The following is a 19216-nucleotide window of genomic DNA, read 5'->3' as shown; positions in this document are numbered from 1 at the left end:
CCGCGAGTTACTGTGCACGGGCCCGTGTACCCCCGAGACCCCAGCCCCGCTCGCTCATTTCCCCCGTTTTCTCCTCTCGCTCCCGTCTCCAACCACCTCGCGCCGCCCGTCGACCTCGCGCTGCAGCCCGAGCGCCGCCCGTCGACTGCCCCGCGCCGCCCGTCGATCGCCCCGCGCCGCCCGTCGCCCTCCGCCGTCGCATGGACCGGCGCCGTCTCCAACCTACCTCGCGCCGCCCGTCGACCTCGCGCTGCAGCCTCCCGTCGACCAGCAGCGGCCGTGGCCACGGGACTCCGCCTCCAGCGACGGAACGGCGACTCCCGGCGCCGGCAACGGCGACTCCGCGCCTCCTAGCGCCGGCAGCGCCGGCTTCTCGCGCCGGCAGCGACTCCGGCGACCTCTAGGACTTGATTGCTTTTTTTTCCATCTATCTAGGGAGCCGATTGCTTTTTTATTTTCTGTACAAGGACCTCTTTGTAAAAATAACGTGGGAGAAACTCTCTGTCCAGATTGTTGCACCAAACAACATCTGAGCACAACTTGGTTCATCACATCCGGACTAACAAACAAAGGCTAAAATCTACACTGAGCTTGTATGAGGGCAACATGTATGAGTGGAGAGAGTGATTCTCTGATGCCCCAGTCTACCAAACACGCCCGTAGTCTCCGGCTCCCGCAGAGCCCCGACCTGCCCTGCTTGCCGCCTACGTCCTTTACAGATCCCTGGATTGCGCCACCCACTTCTAAGCCTTCGTCCAGGACAAGATCCCCTCACCACGCCTGCTCGGATCTGGGAGTCGTTAATTCCAATGAAAACCGTCGTGGATTCTGCCGATTCTTCCGCCCCGAGCAGTCATGGTCACTCCCAAACTGTCCGTCCCCAATCTGCTGGCCAGCCACAACAACGTGGTCCCTGCCCTGGAGGAAGGCGCCGGCGATGTGCGGCCGTGGCGCTTGATACCCGTGTGCCCCCACTTGACATGCGCGCACGACATGAGGTCCGTGGCGAAATTCTTCCGGCCCACTCCTCCGTACCTTCTTATCAGTTCCTGGTCGACCCTAGTTCCTTAGCCCGTGGCCAATCTCCGATGCTGCCTGTTGTCACCAACGTTTAGCTGGTCTTTTTTTCTTTGAACCGGTTTGTTATTAGGATGAAGAAAAGAAGCAAAGGATAGAGAGAAACGTGTGTGGTGACAGGATTACAAACAGGTGGTGCTGAACTGAATGAATAAGAAACCACCCAGGCTCATGTTAGTGCTATTTTTTTCTGATAAGCAATGTGTAGCTGGGAAAAAAAACGTTTCATCAAGTGATCGAGGAATTAGCTTTTAAAATTGTGCTTAGAGTCTGCTTTCAAAGTAGTTCATGTGTATGCGAAATAATTAATAAAAAATATTAAATAGAGATCTCACCACCCTTCTAATGCGCGACGGGGGACACGGTCCCGAGTTGAACGACATGAGGTCAAGGGCACTGACAAGTGACAACCTCAATCGAGGGCCCGAGTTGTGGCAACACAAAGAAGAAGATTGGCGGTGTTCCAAGCTCAGGCAGTATGTGTAGTAGGCCGATGGCATGCCATAGGGAGGACGAAAACCTTCTAATGCGCGATGGGGGACACAGTCCCGAGTTGAACGGCGTGAGGTCAAGGGCAATGATGAGTGACAACCTCAATCGAGGGCCTGAGTTGTGGCAACACACAGAAGAACGTCGACGGTGTTCCAAGCCCAGACAATATGTGTTGTAGGCCAACGGCATGCCATAGGGAGGACGAACATATTTAATGAAAATTAACTGATAGACAATAAATCATTTAACTCTCCACTACATGTTAATTGAAAGACACTAGATCCTTTAACTCTCCACTGCGATGGGCTGGACAAAAATATTAATCCGTATGCACGGGTTGTATTGTCTAATGTCTAATAAGATGGACATTAAGATTTATGCTTATTTAAAAATGCTTCATGAACTTACTCAGCATGCAACTACATTTATCCAACATTTGATTCTTCTCAAGGAATATAATATTGAGATCTGTCAAACATAAATTGCATTGTTGGATTCATATTTTTTAATGAAACTTAATAGCAGTGTCAACCATCATTGCAAGTTTGAGGTACTACGGCTCGGTGGAGCGAGTTTCTCGCAATCTAATATTCATAAGATTAATTATGTTTGACAAAGAAACGTGATCACCGTTGTCGATTATGACAAAGAGGAGAAGTGTCAAGATAGTGTTTGAGTATTATTTTTTCCGGTGCAACGCACGGGCATTTTTACTAGTAAATATTAAAAGATATCAGTTACATCCAGCTTCTGCAACAACACAACACCCTAATAATAGTACGGATGCACACAGCTAAAATATAGGCAAAAAAAACTAAGAAACAAAAATCCCGTTATAGCATCCTAAGCTTAGCAACAACAATACAACCACCACCAAGACAACAATCTTCAAAAACTACGTCTCCAAGAAGGAAACGGTGCACCAGAGCCGTTGTCGCCCGACCAAAGATCTTAGGTTTTCACCCAGAAGATAGTTTCCGCTCTCAAAACAATGCCTCCAACAAGGTCATTGTCAGGCACAACCAGCTAAGGCAAACCTTGGGTTTTCACCCTGAAAGGTAGGACTCTAAACTTCACCTGTGTTGTCGCCCCCACTTCCATACGACTGCTGCGGAGCCCGGGTGTTAAGGGGTGGTCCGATCTTCTCAGCAAGCAACGGTGGAGATGATGATCACGGGATGAACACAGCGGAGAATCACGGATGATGAAGTGGATGATAACTTGTATGACGCAACGAGATCTCTCGATTGGTCCATGTCGCCAATGCAACAGTTCTCAACCCTGCAAGATATTCGCAACTCCACACACTTGCGCACGTAGCCACCGACCACGAAGCGGTAAGTTGCAACCTTCTAATTCCCAATGGAACAGCAGATTACACAAGACTTTCAGATCTACAACAATATCAAGCAATATGGTGTAGGAAATTCAATAGTTTTGCAGAGCAAACAACTAAGAACTAGGGTTTATCTTAAACATGGTCTAAAGCAACTTTGGGGGCGTCCTGGGCACTTATATAGGCGTCTGGGACGACCTCAGGTCGAAAAAGTACAAAAATAACCGACCCGGAATAGATCTGGTCGAGACAGACTAGGACACGGCCGGTCTGGGGGTCGACCGGGCCTGGGACCGGGCTGGCCGGTTCAAACCGGGCCAGGGACCGGGTGGCAACCGTAGGCGGGCAGTGTCGCGCAGTAACCCGTCCGGTTGGCATCAGCGGGACGCCCGGTTGGCGCCGGGGTGGATCCGGCGAACCGCCCGGTTGGACCGGGCCAGGGACCGGGCGCGCCGGCGTGGCGGCCAGTCTGACCGGGTGCTGGGCCGGCCTGGACCTTGGCTTCTCCTCTCACGCATGCCTCCCGCTCCTCCCTCGCGCGTCCATGGAATATCTTCATGTCCAGCTCCATGTCCAGCTTCACGTCCATCTTCACGTCCAGCTGCTCCTCTCCTCCTCGTGCGATGCTTGTCTCCTCTTCATACCTGATTATACATAAATAACAGGACTTAGGCAGTATAAAGTTCTCATCAATCACAGTATCGTTTAGGAACAAGTTCACCTGTTGTTTAAGTAGCTTCGCACGAGCCCTTATAATAGGTCCAATGCGAACTTCATTGGACTTGAGCTTCACAACAGCTTCAGCTTCATTTGGTAATGACGGAGGTAGTAGTGTGGTAGGGATGTCCTCATCCTCTCCCCCCCCCCTTCAAAAGGCGTCGACCTCGACGCTCCAAGGTCTTCTCCGTCATATGGTGTCAAATCAGCAACATTGAAAGAATTATTGACATCAAACTCATCAAGTGGAAGATCTATCGAGTATGCATTATCGTTTATCTTGGCAAGCACTTTGTAAGGACCAACACCACGAGGAAGGAACTTGGACTTCCGCAGCTTCGGGAACCTATCCTTGCGAAAATGTACGCAGACCATATCACCAGGCTTGAACAACATCTCCTTGCGCTTCTTGTTCATCCTTGCAGCATTTCTCTTGCCTTTCTTTTCTATCAACTCTTTAATTTTCACATGGATCTTTCGCACAAAATCTGCCCTCTTGGATGCCTCCATATAAAATCTCTCATGTATGGGCAAAGGCAACAAGTCAAGTGGAGTAACGGGTTTGAAACCATACACCACGTCAAAATGACACAGCTCCGTGGTAGAATATACCGCCCTGTTGTAAGCAAACTCCACATGCGGCAAACAATCTTCCCACTCCTTCATGTTCTTCTTTATCATGGAACTCAATAGTTGTGACAAGGTTCTATTCATCACCACAGTTTGACCACCAGTTTGGGGATGACAAGTACTATTGAAAAGTAGCTTTGTCCCCAGCTTTCCCCAAAGTGTCTTCCAGAAGTAGCTCATGAACTTCACATCACGATCAGAAACAATAGTCTTCGGGACTCCATGTAGTCGTACAATATCCCTGAAAAACAGTTTAGCAATATGCGACGCATCGTCGCTCTTGTGGCAGGCAATAAAATGTGACATTTTAGAAAATCTATCAACGACCACAAATATAGAATCATGGCCGCTTTTAGTACGCGGCAAACCCAACACAAAATCCATAATAATATCCTCCCAAGGTGTAGTAGGTGTCGGTAACGGAGTATACAAACCGTGAGGCTTCAGCTTGGACTTGGACTTGTTGCAAGTAATGCACCTCTTCACATACCTGTCCACATCCCGCCTCATCTTTGGCCAATAAAAATGGTCAGCTAGCATGAGTAGCGTCTTCTCACGTCCAAAGTGACCCATCAAACCTCCAGCATGTGATTCCTGCAATAAGAGCAAACGCATAGACGATTCTGGAACACATAGTTTGTTATCTAAACAAGAACCCATCATGTATGTGATATTTCTCCCATGCTTTACCAATAGCACACAAGCGATATGGTTCAGCAAAATCATGATCAGTGGCATACAAATCACATAGTACTTCTAATCCAGGAATTTTAACATCAAGTTGAGTTAATAGCATATTCTTCCTAGATAGAGCATCAGCAACAATATTACCTTTTCCCTTCTTATGCTTAATAATGTATGGAAAAGACTCAATGAATTCAACCCACTTAGCAAGACGCTTATGCAAAGTAGACTGAGCTTTCAGGTATTTTAAAGCTTCATGATCAGAATGTATGATAAATTCTTTTGGCCACAAGTAATGTTGCCAAACCTCAAGAACTCTAATTAAAGCATGCAATTCTTTATCATATATAGGATAGTTCAACTTAGCACCAGAAAGTTTCTCAGAAAAATATGCAATTGGGCGACCCTCTTGCATCAACACACCACCAATTCCAATACCACTAGCATCACATTCAATCTCAAATTGCTTATTGAAATCAGGAAGTGCAAGCAACGGTGCAGAAATTAACAATCTCTTAAGTTCATCAAAAGCATGATCTTGGGCTACGCCCCACTCAAATATAACACCCTTTTTAGTCAAATCATTCAAAGGTGCAGCAATAGTACTAAAGTTGGGCACAAATCTTCTATAAAACCGAGCTAGACCATGAAAACTTCTTACTTGACTCACATTCATGGGAGTAGGCCAATTTTTAATAGCTTTAATTTTAGACACATCTACTTCTACTCCATGTTGAGAGACAACATAACCCAGAAATATGACCTTATCTTTGCAAAATGTGCACTTCTCAAGATTACCATAGAGTTTATTATCACGCAACACTTGCAAAACATGTCGAATATGTATAGTATGATCAGATTCATTACGGCTGTAGATTAATATGTCATCAAAATACACAACCACAAACTTGCCAATAAAATTACGCAAAACATGGTTCATCAGTCTCATGAAAGTGCTAGGTGCATTAGTTAAACCAAAAGGCATTACTAACCACTCATATAAACCAAATTTTGTTTTAAAGGTTGTTTTCCATTCATCCCCTTCTTTCATCATAATTTGATGATAAACACTACGCAAATCAATTTTAGAGAAAACAACAGCACCACTCAATTCATCTAGCATATCCTCTAAACGGGGAATAGGATGAAGATATCGGATAGTAATGTTGTTTATCGCTCTACAATCTACGCACATGCACCAAGTACCATCTTTCTTTGGAACTAGAATAACAGGAACATCACAAGCACTAAGGCTTATGCGGATATAACCTTTGTCGAGTAGCGCTTGTACTTGCTTCTGTATCTCCTTCGTTTCTTTGGGGTTCGTTCTATATGGTGCCCTATTGGGCAGCGAAGCTCCGGGGATCAAGTCGATTTGATGCTCAATACCTCGCAATGGTGGTAGTCCTGTGGGTACCTCCTCCGGAAACACGTCGCCAAATTCCTGTAAAACATTAGAAACACCAAGAGGAAGAGGGGTCATGTCGTTAGAAACCAAAACCGTACCCCTGTACAAGAGCACAAGAGGCATGGTCGTAGGATCCTCACTAAATTCTCTCATGTCTTCTTTGGTGGCTAATGAGACTAACGAATTCACTCTCTCACTTTTTGTTATATCACTCACGACATTACAATTCTCTCGCCTATCTGAAGAAGCATCCTCCAAGTTTAATTCAACTTTCTGACGAGATTCATTGACAATTTGCTGTGGTGACTGATACGTCTCCGACGTATCGATAATTTCTTATGTTCCATGCCACATTATTGATGATATCTACATGTTTTATGCATACTTTATGTCATATTTATGCGTTTTCCGGAACTAACCTATTGACGAGATGCCGAAGGGCCAGTTGTTGTTTTCTGCTGTTTTTGGTTTTAGAAATCCTAGTAAGGAAATATTCTCGGAATCGAACGAAATCAACGCCCAGCATCTTAGAATCCCCGGAAGCATCCAGAACACCCGAGAGTCGCCAGAGTGGACCCACAGGGGGCCCAGGAGGTAGGCCGGCGCGGCCCAGGCCCTGGCCGCGCCGCCTTATGGTGACACCGCCTCTTCGACCCTCTGACGCCGCCTCTTCGCCTATTTAAGCCCCCTCGACCTAAAACCTCGAGACGGAAAAGCCACGGTACGAGAAACCTTCCAGAGCCGCCGCCATCGCGAAGCCAAGATCTGGGGGACAGGAGTCTCTGTTCCGGCACGCCGCCGGGCGAGGAAGTGCCCCCGGAAGGCTCCTTCATCGACACCACCGCCATCTTCATCAACGCTGCTGTCTCCCATGAGGAGGGAGTAGTTCTCCATCGAGGCTCGGGGCTGTACCGGTAGTTATGTGGTTCATCTCTCTCCTATGTACTTCAATACAATAATCTCATGAGCTGCCTTACATGATTGAGATTCATATGATGATGCTTGTAATCTAGATGTCATTATGCTAGTCAAGTGGATTTTACTTATGTGATCTCCGGAGACTCCTTGTCCCACGTGTGTAAAGGTGACAGTGTGTGCACCGTGTGGGTCTCTTAGACTATATTTCACAGAATACTTATTCACTGTTATGAATGGCATAGTGAAGTGCTTATTTATATCTCTTTATGATTGCAATGTGTTTTGTATCACTATTCATCTGTGTGCTACTCTAGTGATGTTATTAAAGTAGTTTATTCCTCCTGCACGGTGTAAAGGTGACAGTGTGTGCATCGTGTAGTACTTGGCGTAGGCTATGATTGTGATCTCTTGTAGATTATGAAGTTAACTATTGCTATGATGGTATTGATGTGATCTATGCCTCCTTTCGTAGCGTGAAGGTGACAGTGTGCATGCTATGTTAGTACTTGGTTTGGTTGTGTTGATCTGTCATGCACTCTAAGGTTATTTAAATATGAACATCGAATATTGTGGAGCTTGTTAACTCCGGCATTGAGGGTTCGTGTAATCCTACACAGTTAGTGGTGTTCATCATCCAACAAGAGGGTGTAGAGTCTAGCATCTATCTATTTATTCTGTTATGTGATCAATGTTGAGAGTGTCCACTAGTGAAAGTATGATCCCTAGGCCTTGTTCGCAAATACTGCTATCGCTGCTTGTTTACTGTTTTACTGTATCTGTACTGCCTGCCATATTACCACCATCCATCACACGCCAGCAAGCATTTTTCTGGTGCCGTTACTACTGCTCATACTTATTCATACCACCTGTATTTCACTATCTCTTCGCCGAACTAGTGCACCTATTAGGTGTGTTGGGGACACAAGAGACTTCTTGCTTTGTGGTTGCAGGGTTGCATGAGAGGGATATCTTTGACCTCTTCCTCCCTGAGTTCGATAAACCTTGGGTGATCCACTTAAGGGAAACTTGCTGCTGTTCTACAAACCTCTGCTCTTGGAGGCCCAACACTGTCTACAAGAATAGAAGCACCCGTAGACATCAAGCACTTTTCTGGCGCCGTTGCCGGGGAGGAAAGGTAAAAGGCACTCATACTCCGGTTCCAGTGTAACGATTTTTCTGGCGCCATTGTGTTTGTGCTCGAAGCTATTTCCTTTAGATCCTACAATTGCATCTTTTTGTTTCTTGTTTACACTAGTTAGGCATAATGGAAAACAACAAAAATATGAGAGATCTTTATGAACTTTATCTTGAATTAGGACATGATGTGTTTGAAGAGAGAATTAAAAAACCCATGGAACTTTATATGCATGCTAATGGGAATGTTATTAATATGAATGCTTTGAACACTATTGTTGCTAATGCTATGGAAAATTCTAAGCTTGGGGAAGCTGGTTTTGATGAGTACGATATTTTTAGTCCCCCAAGCATTGAGGAGAAAATTTACTTTGATGATACTTTACCTCCTATTTATGATGATTATAATGATAGTAGTCTTTTGTTGCCGCCTGTTATGGAGGATAAAATTGATTATGATTACAATATGCCTGCTATATTTGATGATGAGAATAATAATGATAGCTACTTTGTTGAATTTGCTCCCACTACAACTAATAAAATTGATTATGCTTATGTGGAGAGTAATAATTTTATGCATGAGACTCATGTTAAGAATGCTTTATGTGATAGTTATATTGTTGAGTTTGCTCATGTTGCTACTGAAAGTTATTATGAGAGAGGAAAATATGGTTGTAGAAATTTTCATGTTACTAAAACACCTCTCTATGTGCTGAAATTTTTGAAACTACACTTGTTTTATCTTCCTGATCTTGTCACTTTGCTTTTCATGAATTTATTTGTGTACAAGATTCCTTTTCATAGGAAGCATGTTAGACTTAAATTTGTTTTGAATTTGCCTCTTGATGCTCTCTTTTGCTTCATATACTATTTCTTGCGAGTGCATCATTAAAACTGCTGAGCCCATCTTAATGGCTAAAAAGAAAGAACTTCTTGGGAGATAACCCATGTGTTTATTTTGCTACAGTATTTTTGTTTTATATTTGAGTCTTGGAAGTTGTTACTACTGTAGCAACCTCTCCTTATCTTAGTTTTGTTGCATTATTGTGCCAAGTAAAGTCGTTGATAGCAAGGTTGATACTAGATTTGGATTACTGCGCAGAAACAGATTTCTTCTGTAACGAATCTGGGCCTAATTCTCTGTAGGTAAATCAGAAAATTATGCCAATTTACGTGAGTGATCCTCAGATATGTACGCAACTTTCATTCAATTTGAGCATTTTCATTTGAGCAAGTCTGTTGCCTCAATAAAATTCGTCTTTACGGACTGTTCTGTTTTAACAGATTCTGCCTTTTATTTCGCATTGCTTCTTTTGCTATGTGGGATGGATTTCTTTGTTCCATTGACTTCCAGTAGCTTTGAGCAATGTCCAGAAGTGTTAAGAATGATTGTGTCACCTCTGAACATGTTAGTTTTTGATTATGCACTAACCCTCTAATGAGTTTGTTTCGAGTTTGGTGTGGAGGAAGTTTTCAAGGATCAAGAGAGGAGGATGATATACTACGATCAAGAAGAGTGAAAAGTCTAAGCTTGGGGATGCCCCGGTGGTTCATCCCTGCATATTTCAAGAAGACTCAAGCATCTAAGCTTGGGGATGCCCAAGGCATCCCCTTCTTCATCGACAAATTATCAGGTTCCTTCTCTTGAAACTATATTTTTATTCGGTCACATCTTATGTACTTTACTTGGAGCGTCTGTATGTTTCTTGTTTTTGTTTTTGTTTGAATAAATGCTTGTGTGGGAGAGAGACACGCTCCGCTGGTTCGTATGAACACATGTGTTCTTAGCTTTTAATTTTCATGGCGAAGGTTGAAACTGCTTCGTTAAATTGTTATATGGTTGGAATCAGGAAATGCTACATGTAGTAATTGCTAAAATGTCTTGGATAATGTGATACTTGGCAATTGTTGTGCTCATGTTTAAGATCTTGCATCATATACTTTGCACCCATTAATGAAGAAATACATAGAGCTTGCTAAAATTTGGTTTGCATAATTGGTCCCTCTAAGGTCTAGATAATTTCTAGTATTGAGTTTGAACAACAAGGAAGACGGTGTAGAGTCTTATAATGTTTACAATATGTCTTTTATGTGAGTTTTGCTGCACCGGTTCATCCTTGTGTTTGTTTCAAATAACCTTGCTAGCCTAAACCTTGTATCGAGAGGGAATACTTCTCATGCATCCAAAATCCTTGAGCCAACCACTATGCCATTTGTGTCCACCATATCTACCTACTACATGGTATTTCTCCGCCATTCCAAAGTAAATTGCTTGAGTGCTACCTTTAAACAATTCAAAATTTATTACCTCTGATTTGTGTCAATGTTTTATAGCTCATGAGGAAGTATGTGGTGTTTATCTTTCAATCTTGTTGGGCAACTTTCACCAATGGACTAGTGGCTTCATCCGCTTATCCAATAATTTTGCAAAAAGAGCTGGCAACGGGATTCCCAGTCCCAAATTAATTAACCTTAATAGACACTCCTCCATGGTATGTGATTGTTGGACGGCACCCGAGGATTCGGTTAGCCATGGCTTGAGAAAGCAAAGGTGGGGAGGAGTGTCATCATAATAAAACTAAAATAAAAAGGCACTCCTTCATGGTATGAGATTGTTGGCAGGCACCGGAGGATTCGGTTAGCCATGGTTTGTGAAAGTAAAGGTTGGAAGGAGTGCCACCCAAAAATAAAAATAATTTATGGGAGCCGCTCTTTGAAGGTTTGTCTGGCAAGGGGGGTTAGAGTGCCCACTACCATTCGTTGACAACAACAAACACCTCGCAAAACTTTACTTTTATGCTCTCTTTATGTTTTCAAAACCAAAGCTCTAGCACAAATATAGCAATCAATGCTTCCCTCCGCGAAGGGCCTTTCTTTTACTTTTATGTTGAGTCAGTTCACCTATTTCTCTCCACCTCAAGAAGCAAACACTTGAGTGAACTGTGCATTGATTCCTACATACTTGCATATTGCACTTGTTTTATTACTTTTCATTGACAATATCCAGGAGATATACATGTTATAAGTCGAAAGCAACTGCTGAAACTTAATCTTCCTTTGTGTTGCTTCAATGCCTTTACTTTGAATTATTGCTTTATGAGTTAACTCTTATGCAAGACTTATTGATGCTTGACTTGAAGTACTATTCATGAAAAGTCTTTGCTTTATGATTCATTTGTTTACTCATGTCATTACCATTGTTTTGATCGCTGCATTCATTACATGTGCTTACAATAGTATGATCAAGGTTATGATGGCATGTCACTCCAGAAATTATCTTTGTTTATCGTTTACCTGCTCGGGACGAGCAGAAACTAAGCTTGGGGATGCTGATACGCCTCCGACGTATCGATAATTTCTTATGTTCCATGCAACATTATTGATGATATCTACATGTTTTATGCATACTTTATGTCATATTTATGCGTTTTCCGAAACTAACCTATTGACGAGATGCCGAAGGGCCAGTTGCTGTTTTCTGCTGTTTTTGGTTTCAGAAATCCTAGTAAGGAAATATTCTCGGAATCGGACGAAATCAACGCCCAGCATCTTAGAATCCCCGGAAGCATCCAGAACACCCGAGAGTCGCCAGAGTGGACCCACAGGGGGCCCAGGAGGTAGGCTGGCGCGGCCCAGGCCCTGGCCGCGCCGCCTTATGGTGACACCGCCTCTTCGACCCTCTGACGCCGCCTCTTCGCCTATTTAAGCCCCCTCGACCTAAAACCTCGAGACGGAAAAGCCACGGTACGAGAAACCTTCCAGAGCCGCCGCCATCGCGAAGCCAAGATCTGGGGGACAGGAGTCTCTGTTCTGGCACGCCGCCGGGACGGGGAAGTGCCCCCGGAAGGCTCCTCCATCGACACCACCGCCATCTTCATCAACGCTGCTGTCTCCCATGAGGAGGGAGTAGTTCTCCATCGAGGCTCGGGGCTGTACCGGTAGCTATGTGGTTCATCTCTCTCCTATGTACTTCAATACAATAATCTCATGAGCTGCCTTACATGATTGAGATTCATATGATGATGCTTGTAATCTAGATGTCATTATGCTAGTCAAGTGGATTGTACTTATGTGATCTCCGGAGACTCCTTGTCCCACGTGTGTAAAAGTGACAGTGTGTGCACCGTGTGGGTCTCTTAGACTATATTTCACAGAATACTTATTCACTGTTATGAATGGCATAGTGAAGTGCTTATTTATATCTCTTTATGATTGCAATGTGTTTTGTATCACTATTCATCTGTGTGCTACTCTAGTGATGTTATTAAAGTAGTTTATTCCTCCTGCACGGTGTAAAGGTGACAGTGTTTGCATCGTGTAGTACTTGGCGTAGGCTATGATTGTGATCTCTTGTAGATTATGAAGTTAACTATTGCTATGATGGTATTGATGTGATCTATGCCTCCTTTCGTAGCGTGAAGGTGACAGTGTGCATGCTATGTTAGTACTTGGTTTGGTTGTGTTGATCTGTCATGCACTCTAAGGTTATTTAAATATGAACATCGAATATTGTGGAGCTTGTTAACTCCGGCATTGAGGGTTCGTGTAATCCTACACAGTTAGTGGTGTTCATCATCCAACAAGAGGGTGTAGAGTCTAGCATCTATCTATTTATTCTGTTATGTGATCAATGTTGAGAGTGTCCACTAGTGAAAGTATGATCCCTAGGCCTTGTTCGCAAATACTACTATCGCTGCTTGTTTACTGTTTTACTGTATCTGTACTGCCTGCCATATTACCACCATCCATCACACGCCAGCAAGCATTTTTCTGGTGCCGTTACTAATGCTCATATTTATTCATACCACATGTATTTCACTATCTCTTCGCCGAACTAGTGCACCTATTAGGTGTGTTGGGGACACAAGAGACTTCTTGCTTTGTGGTTGCAGGGTTGCATGAGAGGGATATCTTTGACCTCTTCCTCCCTGAGTTCGATAAACCTTGGGTGATCCACTTAAGGGAAACTTGTTGCTGTTCTACAAACCTCTGCTCTTGGAGGCCCAACACTGTCTACAAGAATAGAAGCACCCGTAGACATCAGTGACATAGGCTGTAAGTTAATTTTCTTGCCCTTGAACTCCAAGTGATATGTATTGGCACGGCCATTGTGTTGCACAGAACGGTCATAGAGCCAAGGCCGACCCAATAGTAGGTGACACACCGTCATAGGAACCACATCAAAATCAATGGAATCCTTATACGGTCCAATCGCAAACTCAACACGCACCATATGGTTTACCTTCATCTCACCATTGTCGCTCAACCACTGAATATAGTATGGATGCGGGTGCGGTAGATACTTCAACTTTAGCTTGGCACACAACTCCTTGCTTGCTAAATTGCGGCAACTCCCGCCATCAACGATGACCTTGCAAGCCTTGTCAGGGTCAACTAAAGCATTTGTTTGGAACAAATTGCAGCGCTGAGTAGATGAACTAGGCAACACATTAAGAGCACGCTGAGACACAACTATAATGCGAACTTTAGACGGATAAGCATCTACACCATCACTGTCATAATCACCATCTTCTGGAGCATTTGGATCAACATCATCTCCAGTCTCATACTCATTGTCCTCATTAATAATCATGACCTTGCGGTTAAGACAATCCCTCTGAAAGTGACCCTTGCCACCTGATGCACGTGGTTGACGTATTGTCTTTCCGTTCGACACGCGTCCGTTGGGAACCCCAAGAGGAAGGTGTGATGTGCACAGCGGCAAGTTTCCCTCAGTAAGAAACCAAGGTTTATCGAACCAGTAGGAGTCAAGAAGCACGTTGAAGGTTGATGGCGGCGAGATGTAGTGCGGCACAACACCAGGGATTCCGGCGCCAACGTGGAACCTGCACAACACAACCAAAGTACTTTGCCCCAACGAAGCAGCGAGGTTGTCAATCTCACTGGCTTGCTGTAACAAAGGATTAGATGTATAGTGTGGAAGATGATTGTTTGCAGAGAACAGTAGAACAAGTATTGCAGTAGATTGTATTTCAGTATAGAGAATTGGACCGGGGTCCACAGTTCACTAGAGGTGTCTCTCCCATAAGATAAATAGCATGTTGGGTGAACAAATTACAGTTGGGCAATTGACAAATAGAGAGGGCATGACCATGCACATACATATTATGATGAGTATAGTGAGATTTAATTGGGCATTACGACAAGGTACATAGACCGCTATCCAGCATGCATCTATGCCTAAAAAGTCCACCTTCAGGTTATCATCCGAACCCCTTCCAGTATTAAGTTGCTAACAATAGACAATTGCATTAAGTATTGCGCGTAATGTAATCAATAACTACATCCTCGGACATAGCATCAATGTTTTATCCCTAGTGGCAACAGCACATCCATAACCTTAGGGGTTCTTGTCACTCCCCCAGATTCACGGAGACATGAACCCACTATCGAGCATAAATACTCCCTCTTGGAGTTACAAGCATCAACTTGGCCAGAGCATCTACTAGTAACGGAAAGCATGCAAGATCATAAACAACACATAGATATAAATTGATAATCAACATAACATGGTATTCTCTATTCATCGGATCCCAACAAACACAACATATAGCATTACAGATAGATGATCTTGATCATGTTCGGCAGCTCACAAGACCCGACAATTAAGCACAATGAGGAGAAGACAACCATCTAGCTACTGCTATGGACCCATAGTCCAGGGGTAGACTACTCACTCATCACTCCGGAGGCGACCATGGCGGTGTAGAGTCCTCCGGGAGATGATTCCCCTCTCCGGCAGGGTACCGGAGGCGATCTCCTGAATCCCCCGAGATGGGATTGGCGGCGGCGGCGTCTTTGGAAGGTTTTCCGTATCGAGGCTCTCGGTACTGGGGGTTTCGCGACGAAGGCTATTTGTAGGCGGAAGGGTAGGTCAGGGGGCGTCACGAGGGGCCCAGGAGACAGGTCGGCGCGGCCAAGGGTGGGGCCGCGCCGCCCTACCTCCTGGCCACCTCGTGGCCCCACTTCGTTGACTCTTCGGTCTTCTGGAAGCTTCGTGTGAAAATAGGCCCCTGGGCGTTGATTTCGTCCAATTCCGAGAATATTTCCTTACTAGGATTTCTGAAACCAAAAACAGCATAAAACAGCAACTGGCTTTTCGGCATCTTGTTAATAGGTTAGTTCCAGAAAATGCATAAATATGACATAAAGTATGCATAAAACATGTAGATATCATCAATAATGTGGCATGGAACATAAGAAATTATCGATACGTCGGAGACGTATCAGCATCCCCAAGCTTAGTTTCTGCTCGTCCCGAGCAGGTAAATGATAAACAAAGATAATTTCTGGAGTGACATGCCATCATAACCTTGATCATACTATTGTAAAGCATATGAGCTGAGATCAAATCATTCAAAGCAAGTATCTATATTGATATAAGAGATGATAATGCAAGAGTTAGACAAGCTAGAAGTTTTCATGAACTATTGCTTTAAAGACATGCAACCGTACAAAGTTCATTAAAGATGTATTAAGTATTCAGCATAGAAGTTCTATCCTTCATTCCAAGCATCAAGTAAATTTTCACAACATAAGAAGGATTCAGTCAAGTAAACATAAACATGAACGTCATGAATCAACTGTTTCGAAGTCTACTCAACCGGTGAGCGCAAGCATTTGGTATTAGCACCAGGATGTTATGGCATAAAGAACGTTAATGGGGGTTTGGAAGGCCAAATGGAAGAAAGGCTTGCAAAGCTGTAAATGACCATTAGACAAGAGGAAGCCTTATGATCGAAGCTATGCAAGGAGTAGTGATTGCCATGGAACGGATGCACATAGAGCTATATGTGTATGAAAGCTCTCCAATGGAACTAGTGGGGGTGCATCCAATTTGGTTGCTCACGAAGACCTAGAGCACTTTTGAGGAGGCTCATCATTGGAATATACAACCCAAGTTCTATAGTGTAAATTCCCCACATAGTTATACTAGTAAAACATGAAAACTCTCTCATATGAATGTAGGTGCTAAACATGAGCATAAATGATGACTATGAATAATGTGGGTGCTAAAACATGAGCACAAGTGTGGATAAAAGATAGTAATGCTGCCCCCTTTTTCTTTATTCTCTTTTTTTCTTTTTTTTCTTTTTTTTCTTTTCCTCTTTTTTTTCTTTCTTTTCATTTTTTTTCTTTCCCTTTTTTCTTTTTGATGGCCTCCACGGCTCTTTTCATTTTTAGGGGCAACATCCTAATATGACAACACACTTTTTGGTACAAATAACTCATAATGAATGAAACATGATGTATGAAACTGTATGCCTCTGCCAGTGTAGCAGGATGTGCAATGATCTAGCGTAACATGGGTAAACCACACATCAGCTGTATATGATCATGCAAAGCAATATATAAATAATAAATGACAACATGGCATGTAATGTAAAAATGGATGTTGCATGGCAATATATCTCGGAACAGCTATGAAAATGCTGTGGTAGGTAGGTATGGTGGCTGTTTTGAGAAGATGTATGGGCTTATGTGTAGGAGAACAAGAGAAAGTCCTCCCACGGGTTTGGATGTACCAGCGAAGTATGCACAATTCTCAATGTGAGCAAAAGGCAATGCACAGTACCGAAGAGGCTAGCAGATTTGGATGGTGGAAGTGCCAAAAACCGTAGCTTAACATTAGTCAGAAAGAACTCACAAGCTTATTGCAAACAACTAGCAGGTTCATCATTAAGAGCATGATTAAAATTTACTCCAAGGAGGGCCGTTCACGGTGGCACAAGTACCCCGCTAGCTCCCTCGACCTTCAGCACAACTTAGTTATTACGATGAACTCTCAGACATGGAAAGCTATCAAGTCCAACTACGCCTTCAACTATTTAAATAGAGTTTGTAGTACGGCACAAGCTTAAAGACAACAATCCACTACTAATTTTAACTTATTTATCCAGCAAGCCTTACCATCTAAATACCTCAAAACATTTGCAAAGAATCAAGTTATCAAAGCTCAATGTTCTACAAGTATTTTATTATACACTACCACATGCAACATTTCCCGTTTCCAACCATACAACAATTTAACGAAGAAGAAACTTTCGCCATGAATATTATGAGTAGAGCCTAAGGACATATTTGTCCATATGGAACAGCGGAGCGTGTCTCTCTCCCACACAAAGAATGCTAGGATCCATTTTATTCAAACAAAACAAAAACAAAAACAAACCGACGCTCCAAGCAAAGCACATAAGATGTGATGGAATAAAAATATAGTTTCAGGGGAGGAACCTGATAATGTTGCCGATGAAGAACGGGATGCCTTGGGAATCCCCAAGTTTAGACGCTTGAGTCTTCTTGATATATGCAGGGGTGAACCACCGGGGCATCCCCAAGCTTAGAGCTTTCACTCTCCTTGATCATGTTGTATCATCTCCCTCTCTTGATCCTTGAAAACTTCCTCCACACCAAACTCAAAACAACTCATTAGAGAGTTAATGCACAATCAAAATATACATGTTCAGAGGTGACATAATCATTCTTAACACTTCTGGACATTACACAAAGCTACTGAAAGTCAATGGAATCGAAAAATCCATCAAGCATATCAAAACAGGCAATGCGAAATAAAAGGCAGAATCTGTCAAAACAGAACAGTTCGTAATGACGAATTTTATTGAGGCACCAGACTTGCTCAAATGAAAATGCTCAAATTGAATGAAAGTTGCGCACATATCTGAGGATCACTCACGTAAATTGGCTTAATTTTCTGAGTTACCTACAGAGAATTAGGCCCAGATTCGTGACAGCAAAGAAATCTGTTTCTGCGCAGTAATCCAAATCTAGTATGAACCTTACTATCAACGACTTTACTTGGCACAACAAAACACTAAACTAAGATAAGAAGAGGTTGCTACAGTAGTAAACAACTTCCAAGACTCAAATATAAAACAAAATTACTGTAGTAAAAACATGGGTTGTCTCCCATAAGCGCTTTTCTTTAACGCCTTTCAGCTAGGCGCAGAAAGTGTGTATCAAGTGTTATCAAGAGACGAAGTGTCAACATCATAATTTTTTCTAATAATAGAATCATAAGGTAACTTCATTCTCTTTCTAGGGAAGTGTTCCATACCTTTCTTGAGAGGAAATTGATATTTAATATTACCTTCCTTCATATCAATGATAGCACCAACAAATAAGAAAAGGTCTTCCCAATATAATGGGACAAGATGCATTGCATTCAATATCCAAGACAACAAAATCAACGGGGACAAGGTTATTGTTAACGGTAATGCGAACATTATCAACTTTCCCCAAAGGTTTCTTTATAGAATGATCAGCAAGATTAACATCCAAATAACAATTTTTCAATGGTGGCAAGTCAAGCATATTATAAATTTTCTTAGGCATAACAGAAATACTTGCACCAAGATCACATAAAGCATTACAATCAAAGTCATTGACCTTCATCTTAATGATGGGCTCCCAACCATCCTCTAGCTTCCTAGGAATAGAAGCTTCGCGTTCTAATTTCTCTTCTCTAGCTTTTATGAGAGCATTTGTAATATGTTTCGTGAAAGCCAAATTTATAGCACTAGCATTAGGACTCTTAGCAAGTTTTTGTAAGAACTTTATAACTTCAGATATGTGGCAATCATCAAAATTAAAACCATTATAATCTAAAGCAATGGGATCATCATCCCCAATGTTGGAAAAAATTTCAGCAGTTTTATCACAAGCAGTTTCAGCAGTTTTAGCAGTTTCAGGCAGTTTTTCGCGCTTTGCATTAGAAGTGGAAACATTGCTAACACCAATTCTTTTATTAGTAATAGTAGGAGGTGCAGCAACTTTTGGAG

This window comes from Lolium perenne, chromosome 4 (assembly GCF_019359855.2).
Source record: "Lolium perenne isolate Kyuss_39 chromosome 4, Kyuss_2.0, whole genome shotgun sequence".
Taxonomy (NCBI): Eukaryota; Viridiplantae; Streptophyta; class Magnoliopsida; order Poales; family Poaceae; genus Lolium; species Lolium perenne.
Note: the sequence above shows the minus strand (reverse complement) of the source record.